This window comes from Gavia stellata, chromosome 4 (assembly GCF_030936135.1).
Source record: "Gavia stellata isolate bGavSte3 chromosome 4, bGavSte3.hap2, whole genome shotgun sequence".
Lineage (NCBI taxonomy): Eukaryota > Metazoa > Chordata > Aves > Gaviiformes > Gaviidae > Gavia > Gavia stellata.
Window position 1 is genome coordinate 12,351,551 of NC_082597.1, and position 17,091 is coordinate 12,368,641.

Consider the following 17,091-nt stretch of genomic DNA (forward strand, 5'->3'; position numbering starts at 1 on the left):
CTCTTCCCTCAGCTTTGGGTGAAAGGCAACGTACTCTAACCGAGGCGTATCAACTCCTCCATATTGCACAGTAACAGCGCTTCAAGGCCCCAGGCCAGAGCAGCAGTCCTTTGCTCTTGGCCCTGTTCTAATACATAAGTGACAGCCTCCGTCTAGGTCAGCAAGGCAGGTAAGAGGCAGAGGGGGTCACGGGGCAGGACGGTTGAAAGGCTGCAGTGAGGACCGAGTTGCTTGACTTTGGTGCATATACCTGGATGATCACCGACTTCTCTATGCTGCTGGAGAGCTGCTCCCAGGAACTGCCTCCTCCACCCTTTCCAGCTTCCAGACCACTACAAGCAAAAGAGATGTACAACCCTAATGTTCTTTCTGACAGAGTAACTCAGACTGCCCAGCACACCTCTATGACCACAGCAACACACCTGATCCAACTTGATTTTAAACTATCTAATTTAATTGTAGGAAACAGCCTTTTGCCTTATGCTTCTGCTTTTAAAAGGATTGTTTCAGCTCCAGTCATTACATTTATGCATGAACCACCCACTTTGATATGGAAATTGTTGCAGCCCAAGGGGATTTCATTAAGTAATTAGGGAGGAGGGCATATAATGTCATTTGCTGTAACTGGATCTACAGAGCCAATCAATAAGTGACCATATGTGCCTGAGCCAGGAGGATTTCAATACCCTTAGCATCCCTATGAAAAAAACAATGCAAGTGGGAGCTCCTTTATCTGTGACACAATCTTGTGGTGTCAGGCATATTTTCATTGCTTAAAAGACTAGCACGAGCCATGCTGTCATATCAAACTGCACAAAGCAGGCAGATTTATTGTCTGCCTGGAAAAGCATGGCAACCAAAGAGCTTTGCAGTTCCAAGCCAAGGGCTTGACAAGCACTGTAAGAATAAAACCTGCTTTATATCAGAGCTTTCATAATCCGGCCATGTTTTGCATTTGTATTCCAAGTTTGCTACCCTTAAAGGTCAGTTTTGTTCTGAGTCTGAAAGAAAGTCATGGTATTAAGTGCTAATGCAGCTGTAAATACAGCTTTCTAGCTTTTTTAATTTTTTTTTTTCTCCTGTTCTGTTGGCTAAAACCCTAAACAGCTGGTGTTTGCTTGATTGCATTCTTAGGGTGAAGAGTTTGTCCTACACACACAGATTCCTCAGGAATCAAGTGACCACACCAGAGCTAAACAATATGTGAAGCATACAATTTATTTTGGACTATGATTTCTCCAGATGCTGAAAGCTGGTACATTTACTAACTTTTGACTACAGACCACTGATTTTCAGTAGAAAAATGCATACAAGAAAGAGCAAAAACATCTACTTTATTATTTGGGAGCCATTATTTGGAACTTTGCTAAATGCTTGCTGCTTTCATACCTTCCGGTTTGCAATGCTCATTCTCTGAACACAGAAACGAGACAAAGCAGATGAGTTTTTATTTGCAAGAAACCTTTCATTAAGGCAAATGTCTTGAACTGACACTGACTGCACTAATGGAAAGGTTTCCGTTGAATTTGTGGGAGCTGGGGTGGGTGTGCTGGTTTTGGCTGGGACAGAGTTAATTTTCTTCATAGTAGGTAGTGTGGGGCTGTGTTTTGGATTTGTGCTGAAAACAGTGTTGATAGCACAGGGATGTTTTAGTTACTGCTGAGCAGTGCTTACACAAAGTCAAGGCCTTTTCTGCTCCTCACCCCACCCCACCAGCGAGTAGGCTGGGGGTGCACAAGAAGTTGGGAGGGGACACAGCCAGGACAGCTGACCCCGACTGACCAAAGGGATATCCCACACCATATGATGTCATGCTCAGTATATAAACTAGGGGGAAAGCTGGCCGAGGGACCGCTGCTTGGGCTGGGCATCGGTTGGAGGGTGGTGAGCAATTGTTTTTGTTTGCATCACTTGTCTTTCTTGGGTTGTATTTATATTTTTTTAACTTATTTTCCTGGTATTATTATTATTATTATTGTTATTATCATCATCATCATCATCATCATCATCATTATTAACATTATTATTATCATTATTATTGTTATTATATTTTATTTATTAAACTTTTCTTATCTCAACCCATGAACTTTCTCACTTTTACTCTTCCGATTCTCTCCTCCATCCCACTGGGATGGTGGTGGGGAGTGAGCGAGCGGTGTGTGGTGCTTAGTTGCCAACTGGGGTTAAACCACGACAACGAGCCACCTATTTGAAGGCAGACCAGGTCATCATTTGCAGTAGCTCACGCATGGTTTGCAATCCAAACCTGTACCTTTTAAATGGCATCCGTTATAGTCTAGCTTTGTGTTATATTTATCAGTTGCTCTTTTTGTTTAGGTGGGTACCGGTAGGCCTCATGATTGATTGCCCTGGGGTCACATTTTTAGGGCTCTTTATAACCAGAGCAACCTAAGCCTCAGGCCCAAGATCTAGGGGTAGCTGACTAATTGTTATTTAAGACCTACTGAAATTAATACGAGTCATAGGTGGAAGCAGTACTTCAGTGATCAAATCTCTTTGAACATTTGGGTTTTAAATGCCCTCTGTGTGAAGGTTTAAGTTCTGGAAGACAGGACTGCTGTCTGAGGCCCTCCTGCGACCACCAAGAGCTGTGACGGTGGCCTGGAAAAAGAGTAAAATGTTTTTATCCTGTGATATTACAGCTATTAAAATGCCTCAGTCCTGCCAAGAAATCCGTGACTCTTTCCAAATCCTTTTCCTAATCCCATAAAGCTCAGAAATCGATGGCTCCTGAAAATGCCTGTGCCCTTCCCCAACGGAGGGCCGGGCCCTCTCAGGCTACCAGCACATCGAGGCCACCCGGCCTCAGGCTCTGCAGCTCTCTGCAACAACATGTTGACCCGTGCTCTGAGGAAATCGTTGGCACGCTCTGAGTAAATCACTAAATACCCCATGAGGAAAAGCCCTGGACACGCATTTTTTTCACCGAAGCATGTAGTTCTTCAAACAAAGGGGCTGGCGGGTACTTACAGACATTATCAGTCTCATATACAGGGCTGAGTTACGCAGGAAAAAACATACAGTATGTCCAACACATGTTTGTACATCTTTTCATGTATTGTGCTCACTTTCACTTTGTTGAGTTATGATGGGAAAGTTGGTCAAGAGTGTGGGGCCGCACCCAGCTGAAGGGTCATGGTATCTTCTCAAGTGTATTTCTGTTGCTTCACTGCCAGTTATCTGGCTTTACCACCCCGAGTAATTGGGGGGGGTTCAGGTACGTTGTGCACGGATTTGGAAAACAGTCATTATAAAAGCAATGGGTGGTTATCAAGGCAGAAGAACGGGGTGAGGAGGGCGTGATGCAGTATACAATGTAATGAGTATGTTTGCAGATGATGTAATGGAGAGTTCCATCCTATGAGGTGATGCAGTTTTACTTTTTGTTCTTATTTATGTGGGTATGCGGTAATGATGTCATGTGTGCAGCAACTGTCTGCTTCACAATACAGCTTTTTCCATGTTTGCTACTTGAAAAAGCCTGTCTGGAGGAACCATCAGCAGCCACTGCTGAGGGCCGGAGGAAGCAGACTGACGGGGACAGAAGTAGCGAAAGGCAGTATTTTATATATCACCAGCTGCATGTGCTCCCTGGTGAGTCAGCAGCTGGAGATGAATTCATGCAATGGCAGCTGCCTATGAAATCTTCTTTGGCAAAGCCAGTAATGGAGAAAGTTTAATACACATTGCATATCTGTCATTTTAACACGCCTCCACCACCTCCTCAGACCTGGAAACGCTCTCCCTCCCCTTTGGCACTCAGCATGAAGGCTTAGTCTTCAGCAGGGACACCAAGCTACCATGCGCTGACCTTCAATTAGGCAAGACTTTCTGCAAAGTTCATTTGCAGAGCTAATTTGAGTAATGGATACAAGTTTTTAAATCAACATTTAAAACACAACAACACAAAAGCCTTCACTACAGTACCAGCTTCCCGCAGGATCACCTCCATGCCAAGTTCAGTTGGTATGGGTAAAGCTATTTAAAACTCATTTTTCTTCAGCGAAAGGCAGGTGTGCCAAAAAATAATTGCAGTCAGTAGTCAAAGGTAGAGATTTCTTATTTAAAATATATGAAAGGTACAATTTGGTAATTAAATATATGAAAAGAACATAAGAGAGATTTTATACAAAATGACTGTAAAATTTAGGATTAAGTCCTCATCCTAAAATTGTTACTAGAAACTTCCATAACATACAGTGACGACTGGACACACTTACACCAATATCCTTCTCATACCAAATGTAGCCAGTCAACAGAAACCGCATCTTCAGAACATCCACACATGCATGTTGCAAATAGAAACGAAGAGGGAAACTTGAACAATCCCAGCATTTGGCACCTTGTCTGTTTAGCAACACAGATAACTTCTGATGTAACATCTTGGTCCTTATTTCTCTGAGGAATAACTTAGAGTCAAGTTCTGACTCTGTCCAGATACTTCAAGCTGCTTGATTTTGAAAAAGAAACCGATCGACCATTGTAAAGAGTGTCTTGAGTGTTACGAGAAGTGCTTTCACCTAGGTATTATCTGAAATCTGGGAGGGATGCTGTAAACAAATTTAAGAAAATGTTTTAAATACAAAATTACACAAATACATACAGAGCCACTTCTAGACATGTCTGCATTGTAAGTAAAACTGAGCTCAAATTCTCAAGCAGGTCATGGTCAGACATCCTCATAGTTGCAGGAAGCAGAGAGAATCAGAGAAGGTGAGTTTTCTGGGGATATTGCAAAGGCGGAGTCTTCAAAAGTGGGAGTTGTGCTCTGACGGTATGGTGAGGGGCAGCAATTCGGTTTGCTGAGCGTGAAGGTCTTGCATACTTTCTCATGTTCTTCATGGCTCTCTGAGCAGGCACGAGGGTCTGCAGCAGCTCAGCTGGCAAACAACAACTGGAGCACCTTTTACATTGTTCGCAGGCCTGAGAGTGTGTGATCTCTCTGAGTTCAAATATTTCACCATTTCTTCACAGGCTGAAAGGCAATTTTGTAAAAAACTATTCTCTATATTACCTATTTCCTGTGGAAGCCGAACACCAACGTACATGAACTAATTAGGTAACGGTTGCAACACTACCAAGCTGTGTGAGGTGGTGATGCAATGCTTATTTTATGCTCCAGATTAATGCAAAAAAGGGGCCTCAGCTGAAGTCTGACTATGTCCAAGTGTATCCACCCAAACCCTGGTGCAGGGTGAAGCGCCCTGGACAGATTTGGAGAACTTGGGACTGTCAGCCTAGATATTGCATTGCCATCTAGTGTGCATCGCAGAAACTGCATGGCAAGGCCTGGAAGTTAAGACGCACAGCACTAAACATGTATAAAAGTAAGGAGGGTTTTCAAAAATGTTCAGCTGGAGGGTTATTATGTCATGGCAGCAGGAAATTCTTAACAGAAATCTCCAGTCTCATCCCGCCTTTTCTAAAGCAGCAAGAATCAATGTTGTGAGGGAACAGCAAGAGAAATTTGAAGCTCTCACCCCTTGCATTTTCCTTTTCTGGGTGTAGGAGAACCCAGGGAAGAGCTCTGTGTGCCCCCTGTAAATACAGAAAGGACATGCTGAAGGTAAGCCTTGCACAGTGTTTCCTCTTTCAGCTGAGTATTTGCTTGCAAATAGAATGCAAATAGGTAACTCTCATTTCTCATTCAAAATTATTCACTGTTTGCCTTTGGGATTGCTCCATAGTTTGCGCATTATCCCTACACTGCGAACAGTGATGCAATGAGTTGCAAAGCATTGATCTCTGCAACTTCTGGCAGGTGTGTTTCATTCCCAAGTTTTGCTGCATGGGTGCATGTGGAGCAAAAAATTCAATATTGTCAAAACTGTAAAATATACATTTTTATACCTAAACATGACATTTCAGACTGCAAGAGGGCATTTCTTCCTAAACGCTACTTTGGAACATCCAAGAAGTGGCTGTAGAAAAATCTTAGAAGAGATTAGCAAGAGGAGTTAATACAAATTTGCTCCTGAATTATTTAGCTGGATATTCTTTTCATTCATTTCTCTCTTCTGTCTACAAAGAGCTTTAGGGGAGGTTCCATAAAAGAGCTCAGGTGTGAAGCAAGAACAGCAAAGGATTTAAGTTTTGAGTATTTAGTCCCATATCTATAAATAAGGTAACTCAGCTGCTCAGCAAGGGAGGATTGGGTACCTGAGATGGGGAGATGCAAAGCCCAGCTGTCACAGAGGGTCTCTGCCAAAGCTAGCCAAAAAGTCTTGGTGACGAGCCTCCTGCGTGACTTTTGTGGCCTCCTGCACTCATTACCTCTCTTTCTGCCTTGTTTTCAGCCCAGCAACTGTGTTAAAGAGCCCAGTCCTGAAAAATGCAGCTATGGAAAGAGATGATAGAATGATGTAGCAAAACTTCTCACGTGACCTGCTCTGGGATATTTGAGATATCCATGAGGCACGAGTGGTATGATATGGACTCTATGGGAGACCCAGGCCTTCCTAAACTAGCTGCTAATAAAAAAATTATATGTCCTGAGATATATTGCATTTCTACAGTTTGGCAACTGAGACTGGTCACAGCGTTCCTGCTTTCCCTGGTTTGCTTGCATGTGTGTATGGCACACACCCACACTTGGCAGGGTACCAGCAGTGAACAGTTTGGTGGCTGGTGGGCAACAAACTCACTAGTGAGATGATATTACTGGTGCCCCAACCTGTGCAATGCCCAGGGCCTGCTGTGTTCATCCTTTTAGTCCTTCTGGTGGAACACTGCAGCCTGCCTTTCACTTTATCACCATCCGCCTGCCCACCCCTACCTGCATCTGCAGCTGTTCTCCCTGACCTGGTCTTCCAGAGTGCTCTTATCCTCATTGCCTTGCATGGGGGCACTCAGAAATTGCTGTTATGGCTGTTCAGCTGGGTTCTGCCAAAAGTCATTGCCTTCGCCATGTGAGTCGCCCTTCCTTCCTCCCTCTACATTTCATTGCCCACTTAATAATTTTTACTTTAAAGCCATATATTAGGGAGCAAGTAGAGCATAGTAGATAAGAGTTGTTCAGACAGACAGTTAACATTTCCCAGTAAGGTATACACACAAGGCTCAGCAGCCAGCTAGAGCTGTTCTTGATTGAAGCATGTGTCAGTGTCCTGATTTCAGTTGGGATGGAGTTAATTTTCTTTCTAGTAGCTGGTATAGTACCGTGTTTTGGATTTAGGATGAGAATACTGTTGATAACACACTGATGTTTTAGTTGTTGCTGAGCAGTGTTTACACTAAGTCAAGGACTTTTCAGCGTGGAGGCTGGAAGGCTCGTCAGCGTGTGGTGCTCAGTTGCTGGATGGGGTTGAACCACAGGAGTCCTTTTTTGGCGCCCAGTGTGGGGCTCGAAGGGTTGAGATAACGACAGCTCTGGCCAGAGCGTGTTAAAACAAATTTGTTATAAGCATTTATTATTAGGTTAATAGTCGCTTGTCACAATGTTGATTTATTTGCTCTCAGAGTTGTTGTGCTTGTTCTCAGAGTTGTGTTATGTAACACCTTACTTGCTGTGTATGTTCCCTGTTGTGTTGTTTATCACCTCTGGGGGCTGGATTAAGGTTATCATATTGCTGTACCATGTAACACTGGCTTATGAAATGATAAAATTACTGGTCATGAGACTAATCTGGTATTTGTACTCAGCATTGCTGTCATCTCCATACTTTGGGAACCATCTCTTGGAAACTATTAATAATTACAGTCTTTACCTTTTCTCCTGGGAGAGCCAGTTTATGGGGGAAGCAAGGGGGGGGACACTTCCCCCACTCCTTCCCCTTCCCGTTCTCCTCCAGGCTCTTGAGAATTTTGAATATCCTTGGGATGTTCAGACCAACATGTTCCTATTGCTACGTCATGTGTTTCACATCTTGTTTAAGGTTAAGCAACTAACCTTAAACATTGGCACCTCCAATGTTTTGGAACTTTACCCCTGAACGTGTGCATAATCCTGAAAAACTAGTAAAACTTTTGGAGAAAGTATGCTGTCACCCCGGCAATTCCAGAGAGACAGAAATCACTGCAATGTGCTGGGGCCTGGCCCATACCTACTGAGCCCTGTTCAACACTGTTCGGTAGCCTCAAAGTACCCTCAAGGGGAAGAGAAGTTCTCTGGATCTGACGACAAAACAACAGGCAATGTGGCTACTCCAACCCCCACGACAGGCACTGCGGCTACTCCAACCCCGGCAACAGGCACTGCAGCTGAACCAGAGAACCAACCCGTGCCGGTATCAGTCACCCCCATACACAAGAAGAAATATTGGATGCGAAAGTCAGCTCGTTCAGTAAGGGAAGAAACTCCACTAAGAAGGGGAAGGAGGAATAAGTGGGTGAGACAGGTTACTCCAAAGTAGGGCCATCACAAGAAGAGGAGGACCAAGAGGCAGAACTCATGAACGAGGCGGTAACCATCCAATCCCTATCCCTGAGTGAGCTGCGAGATATGCAAAAAGATTTCAGCCATTGTCCAGGCAAGCACATTGTCATCTGGCTGCTTTGATGCTGGGATAATGGGGCCAGAAGCCTGGAATTAGAGGGTAAGGAAGCCAAGCAGTTGGGATCCCTTTCTAGGGAAGGGAGCATTGACAAAGTGACTGGAAAAGGGGCACAAGCCCTCATTGTCTAGAGGTGACTCCTGTCAGGCATAAAGGAAAGGTATCCCTTCAAGGAAGATGTTACATGTCACCCAGGCAAGTGGGCCACCATGGAGAGAGGTATCCAGTACCTGAGGGACTTAGCCATGCTGGAGGTGATTTATGATGATCTGAGCAATAAGCAGTTATCCAAAGATCCAGATGAAGTTAAGTGCACACAACCCATGTGGCAGAAGTTTGTATGGAGTGCACCATTGTCATATGCCAACTCATTGGCTGTAATGACCTGGAAAGATGGAGAGGGACAAATAGTGGATGAATTGGCTGGCCAACTCCGGCAATACGAAGAAAGTCTCTCTTCCTCCCTATGGGCCTGAGTCTCGGCTGTGGAGAAATTGTCCCAGGAGTTCCAGCAATTCAAAGAGGATATGCCCTACTCCCCACCTGTGTGGACTAGTATCTCAGCTATTAGGAGTATGCGTTCCTCTGCTCAAGAAAGGATATAGTGTGCACACACCACAGGCCACCCTGTTCTTCCAGGAAAATTACTGCTCCAGTTTCCAGTAGGCAGTTCCCCAGACAGCATAGAAGAGCTGATCTTACTTCCGATCTTAATAAAGGGTCTTCTGATTCATATCTACAAGAAGTGAGCAATTAATACTGTGACCAGGAGTCGAGGGGCCCTGCCTCCAGCCAGGTGGAGGAAGGGAACAACTGGGTTTATTGGATGGTGTGGATTCGATGGCCTGTCACATCAGACCCACAGGAGTACAAAGCTTTAGTGGTCACCGGTGTACAGTGTACTCTAATGCCATCAAGCTATAAAGGGGCAGAACCCATCTGTGTTTCTGGAGTGACAGGGGGATCCCAACAGCTAACTGTACTGGAGGCCGAAATGAGCCTAACTGTGAATGAGTGGCAAAAGCACCCCATTGTGACTGGCCCAGAGGCTCCGTGCATCCTTGGCATAGACTGCTTCAGCAGAGGGTATTTCAAGGACCCAAAAGGAATCCCAGAATCACTAAGGTTGGGAAAGACCTGTAAGATCATCAAGTCCAACCATCAACCCAACACCGCCGTGCCCACTAAACCATGTCCCACAATGCCACCTCTACATGTTTTTTTGAACACCTCCAATGATGGTGACTCCACCACTTCCCTGGGCAGCCTGTTCCAGTGTTTCACCAATCTCTCAGTAAAGAAATTTTTCCTAATATCCAGTCTAAACCTACCATGGTGCAACTTTTGAGTGAGAATAGCCAATGATTTGAGTTGTATGATGTTAATTGCTATATAATGCTGTATGTCATCACTACTATGGTTGCTATATGCCATATCAATGGTATTACAGGAAGAATCACCCAAATTAATGAAGAATGAATTTTGATGAAACCAAGCAAAGTACAGCCATGATAGAACCAGAGAAGCACAGCAGTGATGAAACCAGAACTGGCTTCAACATGCAACAATCCAACACCACACACCATCTCTCCTGCCCTGAAGGACTGTTATAACAGATGGAGGCCAAAGTCATGGACTAAATGAATTCAATGGACGTTTTAGAGGGATGGCACATAGGTTGAGGAGATGATATCTGTGTGTATATATCAAAAGACAGGAAAGGTGGTGGTGATTAATAGGGATGTGTTGGAAAGTGTGGGACCTGGGCATGATGTCAATGGTATGGAATAAGGGGTGGATATTGTCTTGGTTTCAGCCGGGATGGAGTCAATTTTCTTTCTAGTAGCTGGTATAGTACTGTGTTTTGAATTTAGGATGAGAATAATGTTGATAACACACTGATGTTTTAGTTCTTGCTGAGCAGTGCTTACACTAAGTCAAGGACTTTTCAGCTTCTCATACTGCTCTGCCAGCGAGGAGGCTGGAAGTGCACAAGAAGCTGGGAGGGGACACAACCAGGACAGCTGACCCAAACTGGCCAAAGGGATATTCCATATCATATGACGTCATGCTGAACAAAAAAAAATGGGCAGAGTTCACTGGGGGGGCGTGACCGCTGCTCAGGAACTGGCTGGGCATCGGTCAGCGGGTGGTGAGCTATTGCATTGTGCATCACTTGTTTTGTATATTCTTTTGTCATTATTATTATTTTCCTCCTTTTCTATCCTTTTTTTTTTTTTTTTTTTGTCTCAACCCATGAGTTTTACCTTTTCCTCGATTCTCTCCCCGATCCCACTGGGGGTGGAGTGAGTGAGCGGCTGTGTGGTGCTTAGTTGTTGGATGGGGTTAAACCACGACAGTCAGTCAACCCTATTAGGGCAAAGAAGGAGGGAAAGTAATGGCGAGATCAAGATGTAACTGCAGTTACTTTGAAAATGGTATTTGAAGGCAAATGCTTCACTGCAGAAGGTGCCCTGAAGAGGATGTTCATCTGGAGGGACCCTTGTCACTTCTCATCCAGGTTGTCCACTTGGGAGCACATTCCTTCTTTTTTTTCCCTTCTGTTTTCCCCTTCCTTCCCTTGTATATTAGTCTGGGTTTTGTTTTGCCCAAATGGAAGAGTTACTGTTACAGTTGTTGTATACCATGAGTTACAGAGCCCACAAATAAATCTTTGTGTCTGTAAACCTATTTCATCATCCTTTGTGCAATAGTGAAAACATCTGGTCTCTTTCAGATGAAGACTAAATAGGTGAATTTAACCACTTGTCAAAGATTTAAACATTCATAAAAACATTTAACAGGTCTCAGCTCAGATCTGATTGATCAGAGATAGTTGCTTAAACTGTCTCCTGTGTATGCCACATCAAAGAGGTTGAAATTCAAAGTCAAATGTATTACTTTAAAGTAGTATCACCACGATTTATTTAAACTTATCTGTTTGACTTGTTCTGCCTCAGTCAAATGGGAGAATTTTAATAAGATTCAATTTTCAGCTATTAGTGAATAAACAGATATTAGATATTACTGAATAACAGCTATCGCCTGCTATCTGGGAGGCTTTGATGTGGTCTGATCTGCCCTCTACCACTGCAGCCAAGGCCACTGAGCACTGTCATATTCGTGAAGCCATGAAGCACAGATTGCAGGACTGGCACTCTTAGCAGGTGACTTTGAAATAAATACACTCTTGAAAGTTTTCCACAGGGGTATGAGGCATTGCCATGCTAAACCATCTGTGCAAACTTGCCTTTCTTCATCTTTTTGTAAAACTTGACCAGGCATCAGGGACCTCCAGCCTCTTCACTCAGGTATTCCAGACAGAGCAGCCCCTTTGGGGTCAGAGCAGCATTAAACAGAAGTACTTAAATGTTTTGATAGTTGGTGCTGCAATGCCTAAGCGGTGCTTGGCCCCAGGAAGGAATTCAGGTGAAACACAGGGTAAAATCTGGCTCTTCACCTGGATTCATAAAAGCTGGCATGCTAAGAAATAGATCATCTAAACTCCAAAATGTGATCCATCTTTCCTCAAGGAGAAGATGCATTTAGCATTTGTGTTACAGTTCCTGCACCTGCTTAGAAAGGGAGATCAAGAGTTTCTGGACCTTGATTTTCTGACAACTTCTGGCTTTAACCCAGTAAGAATTAAAACCAGCATAAAAAGGGTCCTCTGTCTCTCAACCAGTATCCAAAGTAGAGCCAAGATTTCCTTCATCTTTGTGGATTAGCAATCATCTTCCTCCAGGACTTTAGCTTCATTTGAAGGAATAACCTGAATTGTAGTATACTCTCTTCATGTGAATCAGTGTAATCTAAATGGATTCACATAAAAATAGGAGCGTTTGGAACCCACATATTATACATTCTGGCTGATTCTTCTAGTCCTTAACTTATTTTTACTGCTAGAAACATTGTGTACATCTATCAGATATGGCTCCTTCAGGATTGTACTAAGTGCCAAATGATCTTACGCAGGAAACACATATGTACATCCTTTCAGCAAAGCGGGTGATGATCCCGCAAAAAATGCCACTTTCCCAGTCCTACATACAAATATTCTAGTAGGGCTGAAATGGCAAATGTGTTTAAGGTGCAGTCAAAACCTAAGTCACATAAAAGACCACACACATGTCTATATGTAAGTCCTGATTTGTCCACAAATGCTTGGTGTTACACAAGTGATGCTGGACAAGAAATAGAGTCTTGAAAAATATGGGTGTGCCTGGTTACATCAAGCACTTATTTCATAGAACACCAATTCACAGAACTCAGGGGAAACCCTGGCCTTAGCAAAACACTCTAGAATATTAATTGGCATCAAAATTTCTGTCTTAGTGCTGCATCTGACAATCTGTCATTCAACACACACATGGGATGTGTTTTTTCTCACACTCCTTTTAAAGTGATGTAATTATTTCTGGTGATGTCAGCTGGCAGAGGAAGCAAGAATGAATTTTAGCCAGCATTATTTTTTACTGCCTATGCTGAAATGAAGCAGAAGTTGTGAAAAACTGTATGCCCTTTGGGTGGCGCCTACTGCAAAGCGTTTAGTTTCTTTTCTTACACAGTAGAGCTGAGAAAGGTCCCAGCCTGGCACTGGCTGGGTGGGCTTTAAATCCCTGGCTCCGTTGGGTACTGCTGGGAGAGGGTGCGACCACAGAGCATCAGGGATATCAGGTATGCAAAGAGGGGACAGAGAATAGAAAATCAATAGCATTTATTTGTAAATGCAGTTTGCATTTGGTAAGTGTGAGTCATTTGCTTCTTTGGTTTTTGGGTTTATAGGGCTACTGAAAAAAAAGCTGTAAACTATTTTATTAGCTATTAAATTTATTATTTTTTTTAAATACTGTTGATGTGTACACCCATGAATAAAACAAACCCTTGCCTAGTTTCACAGTTAAAGAACACAGAAAACATCAGTTTTCTTTCTTTTTCAGGGTGTAGTAGCATGTTTACATTACCTTAACAGACATTGGTAGCCTAGGTGGGAAGAACAGGTTTTAAGAAAGCCTTTGAAAGCATAATTACAGTTAGCGATCAAGTGCTGTCACACCTGCTCTGGGGTGTAAGTATGTGGGCTGTTAGATCTTGGGTCAGATCTGATTTTCATCAGTGATTTTCACCAGTAAGGACCTGGGGTGAGCGGGGAACATGAGGCCTGAGCGTAGTCGGGCTCCCCTCCCACCCGACCTGCCGGGCCGGCAGAGCCAGCAAAGGATGTTGTAATATGCTGCGGGATGTGCTAACACCATCCTGCCAACATCTCCAGCTCAACAGAGTTGAAAGCAGGTCTCTTCCTGAGCTTAGTTTCCTGGAATTTTTTTAGAATTGCTTCGGTTTAGACATGCTGGTGCTCAGCTCTGCCCACAAAGTCTCCTCCTATTTGTAATCCAGAGCATAAATTTTGTATGTCACTGGTATTCATAATATATCATGTAGCAAAAGGAAAAGTGATATGCACTTCTAAGCAGCTGTGATGTGCCAGAATACGATGACATAACAAGGTTAGCCATAAGTTCGCTTATTCATCAGTTTATAAAATCAATCTCTACGAAAAGCAAACACACCCAAAACACCAAGAAAAGAAACACAAGGAGGTCATTATCCAACACAGAAGACTTTATTTACAATTAGACGTATCTCAGAAAGAAGCGTTTGAGCTTTATTTTATTTGTATTGAGTTCATTTACATTTCTAATAAATGTTTATCCTGCACTGTTTGAACAAATGTAAATACTTAACATTAGCCTTAATAACATGAATTAACAATAACTGTAACCAATGCTTTGGACAAAATAATTACTAATTATAATTCAAGTGCAGACTAGGTGCTGAACATAGTTTAAAAGTCCAAACCTGCATTGAGATCAATGAGATTATACATACGAAAAAAAGTATTTGTGTGCATGCAAAATTGGGCCCTGAGACATTTAAAATCATGGCCTGACTCGCTGGATCACTGCTGCTGGAGCACCACATAGGTCTAAACAATGCTAGTAGAGCAAACACTGACTTGCTGACAATGGACTTGAAGCCAAAGAAAATGAAGCTGAAATGCTAGTGTATCAAAAACAACAGGAGACTGCTGTTGTTCCTTTGGTGAAAAGATCTCACTTTTAGATTCTGGTACAAAAGACTAGTTTTATTATAAAAATGTAGTGTCAGATCTTGAACCACAGCAGAGCTGTGCATGTTCCAGAGGAGAAGGTGACTTAATGACTTTAGTGGTCCTCATACTTTTTTGACCAGGCCATAGGACTCTAGGGATGTCTTCAATTGTGTCAGACTGTCCCCAGACTAATATGAGAACAGAGCATCACATATGACACCAGCAATAATATAGAGATGAGAGAAAGTTCTTATTTTTCACTGACTAGCAAGCACCGTGAGTAATCAAATGCATTGGCTCTCTAAGTGAGAGCAGAGGTTCCCTTGAGTGCCATGCCTCCTTCACATCTCCTGCCCTGTTACTTTGCATTTCCAGCTCACGGCTGGAAAAAGAATGTGGCCATGTACCAGACAGACCTTGCCTTCAAGAATAATGTCTTGGGATTTCTGTGATTCATCAGCTCTGTTGATAGCTACATAACTTTGTCCACAAGGAACATGGGATTAAAACAAAAGCATTTTAGTCTGTTGGGTTTTTCCCTTTATTTCCGAAGGGAGAAAACATCTTCCTAAAGGTACCTGGTGAAAGATATTGTCCTTTACTAGCAACATAAATCTTTCTGGTTTAAAGTCCATTGCAGCACTATTTCCAAACACCAGGCTTTGAGAGGCTGGTCGTTTTTTGATCTTTCTTTTTCTTTGCAGCTCTTACTTAAGGGGACAAAAGGTCCAAGAAGTCATCTTTGAAAATGCTGAACTTAGGCTCTTGTTCTGAATTCAGTGAGTCCATGGGAAAAGGAGAGACCCCACAACACTCACTATCTGCCCATTGACTTTCATTTCTAAGGTATGGCATTCAGATCAAATGAAAAAGTAAACCATTTAAGCAGGTGGCAATGTTTGCTACCTGTCTACAGGCTGATGCACCTCATTAAACAAATGGTTGCACAAATTTCATTGTAGCAGATGGTTTATCAGTAAAGAATTGGGGCTACCTGTTTTCATTTTTGTTCTTCTATAGCAAGAAAGTGGAACCCTCTGATGTTTGTTTGATCATAATCATTATCTCAGTCCTTCCTGTATCTGGAGCATTCTGGAATATTTTCTCTTGACCCTAAAGGTGACATATGAGATCATTCCCTAAGGGAGGCCTTGGGCAAAGTGAGCTTAGGGCAGAGCAGAGGCTGGTCTTCACGCAACAGCCAGAAAGAAAAGCACACAGGATGCAACAGTTAAGAGCAGTGGAGCAGGTTGGGAGTTAGGGAGTAGCTCAGATTGCTAAACAGCTGTGGAGCCAAATGTTGATGAGCACCATCAACATATGAATGACTGTGGTGTGTCTATGGGCCATCTCCATATAAAATGTATAAACCACGTATTTTAGTAAGTCTTTTATTAACTTCATGTATTACAGTTAGTAACTTTACATAATAAACTTCACATTCAATGCAATTCACATCCCTGAATAGAGGACAGAGAGCAGTTCTATTGCAGCAGCTTCTATTCCTTGAAGGAACAGAAAGAAATATTGCAATGAGAGCATCTAGAGCACAGCATGAGCTCAAAGGTGTTGTCATTCCCAGCCTGCGCTCAGAGACAGAACACCAGCAAATGGCTTTCATTTGTCTTGCAAATCCCAGAAGAAAAAAAATAGCAAGTTGCATAAATGGCAGAAGGTGAACTAAAATCCAACTGCCTCTCAACTTCAGTCTGCTTGAATGTCATTTAAAATTTGTAACAAGGTTCAATAATCAAAGTTATTTGAAAGCATAGTTTCCATGCTGGCCTCTTCAGTGTTGTCCAAAGTGTGGACCTTTGGAAAGATCAGCTTATTTGGGTTAGTGAGTTGGTCTTCTCAAAATGGAAAAGCATGTTGAATTCCATAGCATGTAGACTGACTGTGCCTTGAATCATACCTTTTGTCTCTGAATTTTAACATGCTGCTTGGCTGAAATTTCAATTAAACATTGTCCACCTCTGAAGTCTTTTGTTACCTGTAGTGAAATAAAATCAGAATTCAGCATGTGATGAGGTAAGTCTTTGTCTTAAAAATGTCTCTTTACTACAGCATACTTTTCACCATAACATTCATGTCTCTGCACTTCTTTTAAATCACTCAAAAATGTGTTTGTTTCCCTAGATGTCAGTGCATTAATCTACCACTTGGTCATTCTACCCATGATGGGAGTATATGTAGTCTTAGTGGGCTAGTTTTGTTCAGGAGATGTTTAGGCTAACATGACAGCAATGCATGACTAAGAGAAAGAACTGAGAAACCCTATCCAACACTCTATAAAAAATGTCATTTACAGTGGGTTCTCTGAACCCCAGACAGGGATATGTCCTGGAAGAGCACGGGAATCTGCAGCTGTGTGGCCACTCTCCCAGAGAAGTACTAGAGGGCACTTCTGAACAGTTTAGCAGTCTTGGATAAAATGTCTGTTTTCATAAACTCATAGCAATCATG

At 42.8% G+C, this 17,091-nt stretch overlaps 1 protein-coding gene across 3 annotated transcripts in view; it reads right to left on the bottom strand.

Moving 5' to 3' along the window:
• Positions 1-14,114: 14,114 nt before the first annotated feature.
• CD36 (CD36 molecule) overlaps positions 14,115-17,091 on the bottom strand; it is a 39,239-nt gene continuing 36,262 nt past the window's right edge. For all 3 annotated transcript variants that reach the window (XM_059815953.1, XM_059815951.1, XM_059815952.1), the window contains exon 14: positions 14,115-16,618. The gene's annotated coding sequence lies outside the window, so the exon portion shown is untranslated. The remainder of the gene's footprint in view (positions 16,619-17,091) is intronic.